Source organism: Parasteatoda tepidariorum, chromosome 10 (assembly GCF_982258835.1).
Source record: "Parasteatoda tepidariorum strain Cologne lab strain chromosome 10, Ptep-v5.0, whole genome shotgun sequence".
In the NCBI taxonomy this organism is placed as follows: domain Eukaryota; kingdom Metazoa; phylum Arthropoda; class Arachnida; order Araneae; family Theridiidae; genus Parasteatoda; species Parasteatoda tepidariorum.
The window spans coordinates 7,878,529-7,892,345 of record NC_141764.1 but is presented as its reverse complement, the minus strand read 5'-3'; the positions used below and the strand labels follow the sequence as shown (position 1 = coordinate 7,892,345).

The following is a 13,817-nucleotide window of genomic DNA, read 5'->3' as shown; positions in this document are numbered from 1 at the left end:
CAAAATTTAATAACAAATTATAATACCTTACAATAATGGACCGTCAACAAAATGTGAGGGGGTGAGAAAAGAAAACATGTGAAAAAAGGCATACTTTTTATGGATGATCCCCCATGATGCTGATGTTAGTTTTAGTAAATCTTGCTTAATACTGCATAATGACATTAGTGAAAAACCACTTATCATTTCATAGCTTTAAAAAAAATTGTACAGAAACTTCGTAGAAAATTGCTAGAAACTTTTTAAATTTTTTAAGATACTCAAATCGGACTTTTTTCATTAGTTACTAAAGATGATTCCCTACAAATTCTTTTTCGCAAAAGTGCTGTTTGAATGATATTGCTTTAAATGCACAAATCTTGCGCAATTTTTAATGAATTGTTCTCAAATTGTAATGTAATTTTGTTATTAAAAATTGTTCTATTTTTAAATTTTATGAAATATTTAGAAAGTGATGGTAAAAAAAAGAAAATAAAAAAAAATAACTCATACGCAATGAAAAAAAATTATTTTTGCTAAAATGTCCGTATTTCCGTAAACACTTAATCTAAGTTAACACAATATGATGCAATTATTGCTTACATCATACAATAACCAAAGTAATCCATGCGTAACAAATTTATCACCATATTTTCGACTATATTTCGACATTATTTCAAAACAATTATTTTCATTCATAATTTACTGCTGGTACCTCAAACCTATCAAAGCTTTGAACTTCAATGATCATGCACCTCTTAACTATTTCTTGAGAAAGTCGAGAACTGAAAATGTCTCTTTAATGTGTTTAATATGAAGTGCATATTATGAAGGTATGGTCATTTAAATGCAGGAAATTTCGTCTGAAAAAAAAAAATTTTTCTCACATCTATAAATTTAATTAAAATATTTATTTCAGTTTTTTTTTCTTTTTTTTATACAAAAAATGGGTTATATATATAGAAAAAATTAATTCACAAACCAAACGTAGCACATTAAAAAAAAAATTGCGAAAGGGGAAAAAATTAAAAATGATATACATAGTTATAAAATAATAAATTCACTATAATGTGAATATTTTAACAAAAGTGGAGGTGCGGGGGATCGAACCCCGGGCCTTTCACATGCAAAGCGAACGCTCTACCACTGAGCTACACCCCCGTTGTAGATGAAGGTGAATAGAAGCAAGTGGTTGACAACTAACCTAGTTTTTTCTACCAGTGTATGCGTAAAGGAAGAAATGTTATACTCTCTGTTATAGTTTCATTGAGTGAGGTCCTTTTTCCTTCTGTTTCGTTTCTCCCACAAAATAATATTCAACTTCAAATTTCATGTAAATAAAGCATCGAATTTTGGATTAAGAATTCTTTATATAACATAATTCAAACAGTTACCACTTTGTAACAGTACTTCAAACAGTTACTTTGGATTTGTTATTCAACAAAGCAAATAATGAGATAGCAAAATAGCAGATGGATTTCGAATAAAATGTTAATGAAGCGGCAGACTTATAAATGCAATAAGGAAAGAAAACTTATTGGTCCTTTGGGCGAATCAGAATTTTTTATAGATATCTATTTAATTCCAGCATCATAAAATTTAAAAAATAAACTTTCATTTATATATTTTTTAAATCCATGGTTATGGATATGGTTTACTTCCATTAAATTTCGAAAATTATTTATTTTATTAAAACTATTACAACTAGCGAGTTAATTAATTAACTTAATTTGCTTAGTTCTTATTTCTTTTTTTTAGTTTCTTATAGCGGCATTGATTGTTTTTATTTGTTTTAAAAATAACGAGTATTATAAGATCACTTAGTTTAGATTACATGTTCCCAACCTTTTTTGAACAATCGCTCATTTTGCTTCAGAAAATTTTCGATGCCCTCTTACTTAAATAACTTAATAAGTAAATAAATAATAAATAAATAAGGGAATAAATAAAGGAGTAAATAAATAATTAAGATAATAAATAAATAAATAAGGTAATAAATAAGTAATTAAATAAATAAATAAGTAAATAATAAAATAAGTAAAAAGTAAATAAATTATAAGTAAAAAAATTTTTTTTGTCTCATTTTGAATCTTATGAAATTTTTATGAAACATTTCTTTAATCATGCCTTTAAGTTATATAAAATATATCGATTATCTATGGCATTTTTATTGGATTTTTATTTTTATATATTTTATTTATTTTATTATTTTTTATTACTTATATTATTATTTTTTATATTAATTTTTACGAAAATACGCGTGTAAAATTTCTTAATACATTCTTAAATTTAAAGAAGAAATAATATGAAAGCTGCTTATAAAGCTATCAATTTACTTTCTTTTTTCTTTTCTTTTTTTTAAAAAAAAAGACATTATTTGAGGTTTTAAAATCTTATTCATTATAAAATTTTAGAAATGCAATGCCAAGTGAGGTGAAGGTCACTTTTTGCGTAATATTTAACTTATAATCTTTAAAAGTTTAGTTTGAAAGAGGGCATAAAAATTGAGTTTGTTCCCGCGTACAGTAAACCTTAGTTACAACACTGTAGAAAACAAATACATTAAACAAATAAATTAGTTTTGAAATATATTCAAAACTTCTTTATCAAACGTGGGGAAAAAAAGTCGAAAGTTTAAATGCTTTAAATTTCTGGCTTAATAAATTTCTGTCCTTATTATTTTTTTTTATGAAACGCTGAAAAGAAAAGAGGCAAATCAAAGAACAGTAACAGGGGCACTGAAATTTTAAATTCATACCAAAACATTTAACTTTGAAAGAGAATGTTTATGAATTTGTTTCCATGAAGATTTGTTACCATTTCGAAACAATAGGTATTCTTTAAAAACCCGAGTTAATGGAGCACGTAGGGAATCGTTAAAACTCCAGACGTTCGTAAAAGGTTGAAAAAAATCATCACTGAAAAATACGTCAACCAACGCTAAAACCTTTACAGTATTTTCCTTTAAGCTTTTATTTAAGACACAATTTTATTAACAGAACTGCTTTAATAAAAAATATATGCTGACTTAGAAATGTAAATAATTCCTAATAACCAGATTTTTTTCATGATTTTTTGTGCGTTCTTAATAATTTCCACTATAGTTTGTGAAGAATTCTATAAAAATCCTTAGCACCCCTCAAATACCCATCATATTCACCCACCCTCCCACTGAGGGACTTTCCTTGCAGCATTTTTTATAACGAAATTTCTATTCGAAACAACGAAATATTCCTTATATAACGAAAGATTCTTTATTTAACGAAGTACTTATCTACCCATAACGAATTTCTAGACAGTTTTTTTCTCCATTTTTCAACATCTTTGGAATTCTGTAAATTTTTATATTTTTTTATTTTCGAATTATATTAGTTTTTATTACATGCTATTTTATTATAAAATTGCATTTGAAAGTTGGAACAATTGTGCAACCGATTTGCTCCTGTTGATTATACTTGTTTTTTGAAAAACTCGCATTCATTATTCTTTTCAGCAAAATTATTCATTTTAAACACTCCTTTATGATATAGATTTCTTCATTTTTGATTAAGTCATAATTACTACGAACTTATAGTATAGGTTAAAAAAAAATTTGACATCTATTTAAATACCTGCAACATTGAGTCCAGTATAAACGAGGCATTAATTTCTTAGCTATGAAATAACGTTGATATTTCGAACGGAACCACTAAAATGAATTTTATAATGATTTAATAATGCTGATTCTTTATTAATGTTATTATAATGCTCATTGTTATTAATGTTGATTAATAATGTAATGAATTAATAATGTTGAAGTGAGCCCGGACGGAACTCACTACAACTGAGTGCTCACTGTATCCAGAGTTCATTGTAACAGGAGACTGCAATGATTTTATTCAGGATTTAGCCGGAGCTGTAATAAACATTTTCACCTGAAAATAAAGTTAAATAACCAATAGATTTAAATTTTAAAAAAAAAATCGAAATTTAATACTATTAAAAAAAACACAGAATATATATTGGAAGGGAATAATTTTTTAGCTGTTGTCCATTCGCTGAATTAATCATCTGCCAATTCGTTTGACCTGACAGCAATTCACTCAATTCATCACCTGCTAATTTGTTTGCAACCGTCAGCAATTCGCTCAATTCTTCACCTGCCAATTCGTTTGCATCCGTCAGCAATTTAACCCCTGGTCAATGTATGCTATGGGTAGGGTAAAAGATACCCACACATGTATCTTGATGTCCTTAAGTAATATTTTCTCAGTGTCAAAATTGTCAGTCTCATCGGAAAACTAAATGTGTAATTCTAATTAATTAAATAATTGTGAAGTCGGCCTTCACAATGTACGAGGGCTGTTTTTTAAGTAAAGACCGCTTGAAAATAAAAACCAAACGAAAGAAAATTTTCATAAAGCAAACTCTCTCTCACTCTTTTAAATACAGTACATTCTCGATTATCCGTGCGCGGATTATCCGGTTTGCGGATTATCCTTGCTCATTCCGTAGTCACACAAAAAATATAAAGAGAAATATTTTCAAGGTTAAAAAAATTTGATTCAAGAAGTTATAACACTACCAAAGTTTTGGAAGCAATATTCGTTATTGGATTGCAGTATATGGAATATCAGCAGCATGGTCAAAGGTAAAATCGTCTACGTTGGTCGTCAGATATCCGAGTGATAGTTGATCGTCAAGATCTTGGAGAAAGATAATACCGCTTGATGAGCAATCCTCCTCAGATGCTCAAGAAAAATATGATAACAGTATTCTCAAACAAGCAAAAGAAATCGAAGGTTTCGAAATTCTTGATGAAGAAAATTTAGAAGATTGGTTTCAAAGTAATGCATGTGAGCCTGGCTTCCAGTATTTGACCGATCAAGACATCGTTATGTTGTTAAATCAAATAGTGATGATAATAACTGATAAGATGTAGTAAATGAATGAAATACAATTTCTCATTCTGCTGCTCTGTGGAAACTTTATTAGATTATATGGGAGGATTTGATTACAGTGACGTTACTGCGGTTCGTAAAATATGTGTATCGATATATGGCGAAGACGCATTACACATTTTTTAATAAGGAAAATTCCTAGTTTGATGTTATGCAAATGTCAGTCATTTTTATATTTTTTGTACTGATATTGAGTTTTTATTTAATAAAAGGAGTTTTCGGATTATCCGTGTTTTTCGATTGTCCGTGCGACCTGTCCCGGTGATTAATCCGGATAATCGGGAGTGCACGTAGTTGCCAAATTTGCTGAAACATTTATCATACTTTACAATTAGATTTAGAATACACTCTTCATAGTCACTTGCCACCTGGCTCCGATAACTAAGAGGTCACGACCAATTTCACGTCTTCGTCATCGTTGTATGGGTTGTCACCAAAATGATGATTGAAACTTAGGAAAAGATGATAATCACTTAGCGCAAGGTCTGGGCTGTATTGAGAGGCGGTCCAAACTTCCCAGCCAAACGAGTCCAAGAACGCTAGGGACTCTGCTGTGGTGAGTCATTTTTATGGAATAGTAAAATTTCTTATTAGCATGCCAGTAGGAAGCTTTGTAAACTTCGCCAGTCCTGCCGGTTAATGTATGCAGCAGACATGTTTTTTGCCGACTAAAAACGCATCGCTGACCGTATCTCATACGCGGCGGGCGATTTGTTGAACTTGAACATCTTAATGACACGGAACTGACCTTACAGGTTACCTACACACCTGTAACTGAACACTGTTCCCAATGAATACAAGGACAAGACGCAAGCACTCGTTGCGACGCACGCGTCACCTATACACAACAAAACGGTCCTTACTTAAAAAAAAAACAACCCTAGTACAAGACCTAAATGGTTGAAAAGTTGAGTGAGACTTAGTCAACTTGTGTGAAATTTAAATGCAGTTTAAAAAGAATAGTGAAATTAGAGAATCTTGACTAAAAATAGTAACAAATAAATTTATAAATCTACTGTCACCCCCTTCCGTAAGAGAAGGATAAACACAAAATCGGAACGTAGCCAACATTTTATCAGATTTGGGAAAAGTTTCGTTTCGAAAATTAACTTCTGCCTTATTGTCTTTCGTGACTGGGTATTTATTTTGATGAAGTACCCATCCTAATGTTTGTACTTCACCTAATAAATGAATTGTAGCTTCCATTTTATTTTTAGAGGGACAATATTTAAAAATAATACAACGCCAAACAATATTTTTTAAAAGAAACTGTTAAGAGTTTAGAATAAAAATCAAAATTTTAAAGAAATGCAATTTTCCCACCGTTGCAACATACATGTTGAAAAAATTAGTCCAAAAATATTTTCTTAATGATTTAGTGTTTTTTTTTTTTTTTTTTTTTTTTTTTCATTTTTTTTTTAATTTTTTCGAATAGCTTCTTTTCTTTGGATACTTATTGCAGCTCCCATAAGGCACAAATAACTATACATATCTAAATCTACAGCCCTAACGTTATTTTAAATTTTTAATTTTATCGAAATTTTTAATAATTAAATTCTAAACAATAACAATACATTTTCTTAAATAAATGCAGACATTTATTTTAAAAGCTAATTATTTGTCTTAATTATATGTAAAATGAAAATTTATAATCAATGAATTTATTATTATGCCATTATTTTTATTGTATTCCTTAATTTATTTAATGTCCATTCACATAAGCACATTGTTGCTCTTCGCTCAATGAAATTTGACTTTGACCAACCAAACCAAATCGTATTTGTTTTTATAAAAGTATATTTATTAAAAAAATTCTTACGTTTAAATTGTATCTATGTTACACATCATGAAAAGATAATTGTCCTTTATTATCATTATATTTATTATCATTATATTTATAATTATATATATATGATGGGGGAATTAATCATTCATAAACTAAGAAAAATAGCATAAATTTAATAAAAGTTATAACGATATTTACCCATAAGTTATTTAGTTATTCCTTATTGAACGATATCTATCTGTAATATTTAATAGTAATTCTCTTATCTTAACTACATTTTTCATCATTATTAGATTTTTGATTATGAATGTAAAAATGAGTGTGAAGCATTCTTAAAACGAGAAATAGTCAGAGTGATCGTCAAATACTAAACAAACAAAAAAAAAGAGTAAATTATTTTTTTCGTTTTGATTTTTTTCTTTTAATTTAATTTGAAATTGCTAATTTTTGAGAATAAAATATTCTTCGAATTTATTAAGGCCTATATATGTAGTTTAAAAAGTTTCGGTGGGGGTGGGGAAGAACTACAGCTGTTGTGCAGCACATAATTAATCTTCACCGCACAGTTCAGCTGTTGTGCCGTAAAACAGATTTACCGACAACGAAAATTAGCATCGGTAAATTTTTATCGGTAAAAATGAAATCTTCCTAAATCATTAGTAATCTAACAACAAAAAATCCCCTTATAAAATAAATACTTATTCGTTTTACAAGAGAAAGGAATTTTTTTTTGCAGGAAAATGAAAGAACTGCGATTTCTATGCATAATAAGATAGTGAGCTCAAAACAGCGCGATTTTTTAAATTTTTTTTTTTTTTGATAGGTCACAAAACGCAAACAAATGTAAAAATTAACAATAAAAATCAAATAGAAAACAAAACAATGATATAAGTCAAATTATGAAATTCTGTTATTCGAGAGAATGTAAGTACTTGAAGAAAACGTTAAATGAGTAACTATATGAGCATGTCGAGTTGAAAAATAAGAAAATTCCGGAAAAGAAAGCAATGGATGGCAGGAAAAACAAATGAAATCCTTGAATATGTTCTTAACCTAAATGAGAGATCTATGAATTTAATCGTGCTGCCATCTATTTTTTGGTTAGGAAAACAAAATTCTTATACAAATTTTCTTGGTTTCAATATGATAAATTAAGATCTTAAAAAATGATCAGCAAGAATTTAATTAATATTATTGATTGAAAAATATTGTTAAAAATAGTTCTGAAATAGAATAATTATAGTTTCATAAGTTTATTGTATCTTTTTAAATTCCATCTATTTAAAATAAATCTACCGTTATTTTTGTTAGGATTGTGAATTCGCTTTGTCAATAATATTTGTGAATAAAGTATTCAAATCGTGTATTAAAAAAAATTGTGGAAATTATTTTGATCTATTTACTGTGATGTTTTAAAAATGCAATATTTATAGTAGTAGATGTTATGCGGCCTTTTGAAGAATAGGACTTAATAGGTTAAATTTTTTTTATTAGTCATTAAAAATAAAATTTACTTTAGAAATTATAATTTCGGTAAATAAAAAAACATGAATAGATTTCAATATATTAGCATAAATTTTTTTCTTAAAATAGTATACATCTAATTTTAAAATTGTTACCGTTATTTAGTTGCATTGGCTACTTAACACTAAACATACCATAGCAGGTCAAATGACATTTTAGAACTTTTTCATTGAAAATGCTCTTATCATCTTATCGTTTTTGTACATTTGACTTCATGACTTTTTCCAACAATTATTCTATTATTATCAACAATTATCTATTATCATCTATTATTCTATTATTGTCAACAATTATTCAATTATTCCAACAATTATTCAATTATTCCAACAATTATAAGATTCTATTATTATACTTTTTTTTTTTGTATTTTTTTTTTTTTTTTGTTTCGAATACTTGTCGTATACCTATTTCTACCACAAACGGTCATTTAACCGGGAGAATAATTTATTGCTTTATAAGGTTATCGGATCAGAAATTGCGATGCAACGCGTGCTCAACGTATTGCATTCGATGAGTTGCACATTTTTGCAAAGACTGTTGCGTTGTTAGTTCAATCAGAATTACTTTGATAACTTTTCTTCATTTCTAACTGTTAGTTTTTACCCAGAAAAATGTCGAAACAATCGAGACAGCATAAGTTCTTAGAAGAAATAATATTAATTATGAGAATAATTATAATTCTTATAATTATAAGTATAATTACAAGAATTATAGAACTAATAATAATTAGAAAAAATATGTTTTCTGAAAATGTACAATGGAAACACCCTGTATATGTAAACAATGCGTTGAGCAATGAATTAAAAATTCTTATTCTTTGTGTTTGTAATACATAAAAATTGGCAATATACAATTTTGTTTAAAGTTTTTTTTAGTTTTTTTCCTTCCTATCATCGATATTTCATACATTTAATCAAGAAACACGAAGTTCGGGCATTTGTCCGGCTGTGGTAGAAATGGGTATACATTAAGTGTTGGTATGTTTAGCGTTAAGCAATGAATTTAATGTAAAATTTCGAGTCCATCATAAATTTTTTAAAAAAAATTTAATTTTGCTAAACGAATTCCCCCGTAGTCCTTTATAAACAGAGTGAGCGATGGCGTTACCAATTGCGATCTTAAATATACTTGTATTGAAAGTGAATAAATAAATTATCCATTTTTTTCTGTTCTTTTTATAAAGGAGTAAAAAAAAATATTAAAATTAAAACTTTTAGCATTCGTCGAATGAAGTATGAGTCGGTGCAATTCACGCGACCGAAAACAATCTGCGTTATTTAAATCGGTGTAAAAGCTTTTCTTTTCGACAGCGGAACAAATAGGAAGAAAGCTACCGCGTTTACTTAAGTCGAAGTGTAAAAGCAAAGAGAATAAATAAATGATTTAAAGGAAATGAATGTTTTTAAAGATGGGAATGCATTTAATGAAAGAGTTGCTTTGTGGATTCTTTCCCTCCATGAAGTCTTATGTGTCATCCATCGATGTTCCTTCCACGAAGAAGAGAAGGAAGTTTGGATATCGTCCAAAGATAGCAGATGAGAATAGTTCTTCAGGAAGAAGAGGAAAGAATCGATTTGTTAAAAGCAATTTAGATCTGACAGATTATAAAAGCTTTCTCTAATTCAGAAGATGATGTATTCGTGCCGAGTTTAGGATTTCTAAGCTATACCATTACATTTTCTTAAAAAATATTACTGCTTTTATAAGGTCTCTTTTTACAGTCCCTGGCCAAATTATTCGACGCTCTAAATATTCTATGTAAAATCTTAATTATCATGTAATACAGCTTTAGTGTTTTTATATGACTGAAACTGGCTTGCACTTGTTTACGTTCGTGTATTAATGGGTTAGCATTGTAAAGCAATACGTTAAACAAATAGGAAGTTTATAAAAAATCTCATGAATAAAAATTTATTACATGTGTGTTTAAATGTAAAAGCATTGCATCGAAACTGGTGCAAAACATGTCATTATGGTACATGTCACTACAGTGTGTCTAATAATTTTGTCTAATTATTATAATATACTAATAAAATACCTGATATAATAAATATTCTATTTTTATATAATATGTTGTCTAATGTATCCTATTGTCAAATTTATATTATGTATTGTCTCATTTAGCCCATTAATACACGAACGTAAACAAGAACAAGCCGATTTCAGTCACGTAAAAACAATAAAGCTGTATAGTATCACCTGATAATTAAGATTTTATATAGGATTTAATTTAGGACCTCTATGTGCATAATTTTTTTAAAAATATAATTGAGATGCTGGCCTGTTGCAATCCTCAAATAATTAAAAAAAAATTAAAGGCAAGAAGCTAATTAAAATTAAATTAAAAAACATATGGGTTTAGCAAATAAAACAAATTCAAAAGGTATGAAATATTTCGTCAAGCGATTACAAAGTAAGCAGCGTCCGATGCACATCAGACGTAACCAGTGTGAGAGTTGTGCGCGCCAATCTAGGCGAGCATTGGCATTTGGCGAGGAGAGGGAAGTTGATCCCTGCCTTGAACATTTTCTCTCGCGGAATGAATTTTTATGTTATTTTTTGTTTTGTCTGATTGTTGTTATATTTGTTCGCGTTGTGGAAATATGAAAGAGATATAATAAATAATAGTTATTTCCAACCTGGATAACTTATTTACAACACATTAATTACACCAGTTTAAAAGTTGTTGTCCCATAGGGCTGTGTAATTCAAAACTCTTTCCATTATTACTTTATTTAACTAATTACAGTGAATTCGCGATAACTCGAATCTGATAGGACTGACGAAAAACTTAGACATATCGGAAGTTCGACTTACCGTTAGTTTCGGTTTTGGACTTTTAAGATATTGTCGGATTATTTAATTAATGCTTATTAATTACAAATCTTCTAAATGCTTACAATATTTAAGATCATTTTTCTGACAAGCCTTTTACGATAAGACTGTTTTAAGCACTTTATGATACCCTGGTCCATCGGCTGCAACTTTGCAGTTGTGTTTGGCGGGACAAGTTTACTGCTTAAAAATTAGATAGATAACTATGCGTTGTGCATTTATCCATAAAAAGTATCACTTTTCTTTTTTTAGCGAAGAATTTCCGATCCAATTTTCTTACATAGTCTTCAAATAAAACTGATGTCATCCAAAACTTTTTGTTAGATTTCTAATCCAAAGAATACGTTTTTACATTCTTGAAACATCGGGGATTTCGGTATTTTCCTCCAACTAGGACAGTCAAACGATCCTTGCTCATTTTACCCTCCGAGCAGTTTTCATCCTTAAACATAAGTCTTATTTGGAAGAAAAATAAACCCATTTCATCAATATTGAAAACATCATTTTATCTGTATCCTTGAAGTAAATTTGGTAACGTTTCATTTAACCACTGTTCACATACTTCAAGAGGGACAGCTTTAGCTTCTCCATGAAGAGTGCGAAAGACATTGTGTGCGTGTTTCAAAGGAAGGGGCAAGATATCTGCTCCTAGGTTTTTCTTTTTGCTTTAAAAGATCAAAAAAAATCGAGTTAAAGGGAGTAAAATTCGAGTAATCGAGAATAATTAACATGAAATTGAAGATAAAAGGGTCGGGACTTCATAAAAAAATCGAGTTATAGTAATATTCGAGTTATCGTACTTCGAGTTATAGCGAATTGACTGTATAAATACTTAACAGAGTTGATGGTGGTCAAACATATTTAGAAACATTATGATTTAGAGAGTTGAGTTCGTAAAAACTTCATTTTAACGTAGAAAAATAGATTTCGGTTGACTTTTAAAGTTTTTCTGATGATAAGTTGTGTTCAAACTATTTGTAGAAAAAATGTACTCTTTTTACACGAGAATATATGTATTTTAAAAATTATGTAATGCAATGTTGTTTATCCTTAGTTTTTTCTAAATACAATTTATAAAAAGTAAGATTCTCAAATGCCCCCTGAGTACTTTTAGGCCCCCGGGCACTGCCCGGATGTAAAGACTGTACTGGTTTCATTGCTATTATTGCCATTTACAATTCGTTATAGTTGATGAATTAATATTTAGATTTGAGATTATATTTAGATTTGAGGTTATATTTTTTCTTAGATTAATTTAGTAAAGTTTCCTTTAATTCTATTATAAGAAAGGAGCTTGCTTTTCAAATTCTATGACGTAAAATTTTGATTAAAAAATATTGATTATAGTGGATATTTTCATTAGTCAAATTAGTTGTAATCTAACGAATTTTAATATCAAATAGCCATTATGCTGTTAAAATTCGTCAGATTAGTTTAGTTTATATTTAGATTAGTTTAATTATATATGTGAGGTTATATTTTGATCTTAGATTAATTTAATAAAGATATCTTTAATTCAGAAGATGATGTATAGAATGGAGTTGTGCTTTCTAAAATCTATGTTGTTAAATTTTGTTAAAAAAATATCTGCTAAGTTAGATCTTTTCATTATTTATTGACATTTTATTGATTTTTCTTTTTAAATATTAGATTCATTTATAGTAAGATCTGAGGTTTTGTTTTGATTTTAGATCCATTAAATATTTATTCTTTCCTTTTATTTCTTATTTAATTGTATTATTTTGTCACCTACACATGGTTATGTAAATTGGTTACGCTATTTTGTTATTTGACTAAATTATTATTTTTTTGAATAAATATAAATTTTATTTATACTTTAGTTGGTTAAGGCTTAAAATATGTTTCACTGTAGAGAGTAGATAAATGATCAGAAACTAACTGATCGAAAAATTGTTTGGGTACCCCGATTTTGTATAGGTACAATAGTCCAAATTGCTAATCTTACAGGTCTGCGATGAAATATTTATCAAATCAAATTGAAAATCACTGATGTAGAACGAACAGCCTTTACTAAAAAGAATTTCATTTTTATTTAAAAAATACGTTACGGGAAATAATATTTCAATTGCTTGGACGAATTCGAGTATATTATTCAATTGAAAATAAAAAATGGCATAGACCTTCATGAGTGGAACCACATTGGGAAATATTGCAAAGCGGAACGAGTCTTTTTTTTTTATTTGTAGGATTAATTATTTCGATAAAAACTAGAAATTATTACATGTTTTTCAAGGTTTTTACTTCGGTACAACTAGCTGTGTAGCAATATGTTTTGTTCGATTTAACACTAGATTGCCCAAGGAAGTCATTTTGACTGCTTTTTAATTTCAATTAGAAAAACAATTAGTTATATAAATTTGTGACTTTTTGTACAACATATAATTTTTTTATTGTTAATATTTACTAAGAACTTATTATATAACTGTAAGTAATATACAAGATATTAAAAATTAATTTTAAACAAAATTTTTTACACATTAGTTATTTTTTCACAATGCAATCATTTTGACTGCTTTTGGGCAACATAAGTATATATGTACTAGGTTTTAGTCTTTCTAGTGTTAAATGTAATCTTCGGATAATTTTCTCCGGCTATATCTTTATTTCCTTTTTTTTTTCTTCCTCTTTTTACCCAGACCGTATACCACGATAAATTCTAGGAGGACGCCGTATCCTTTTTTTAGTAGCAATTCATGAAACATAAAATCTCATAATTTTTTTCTTCAATTGAC

At 28.4% G+C, this 13,817-nt stretch overlaps 1 protein-coding gene and 1 non-coding gene across 8 annotated transcripts in view; one reads left to right on the top strand and one right to left on the bottom strand.

Annotated features, from left to right (window-relative positions):
• Positions 1-13,817, top strand: part of CalpA (calpain A) — a 93,932-nt gene that overhangs the window by 21,113 nt on the left and 59,002 nt on the right. The window lies entirely within an intron of this gene.
• Positions 1,069-1,140, bottom strand: TRNAA-UGC (transfer RNA alanine (anticodon UGC)). The gene has a single exon. It is a non-coding gene; the product is annotated as a tRNA-Ala (tRNA).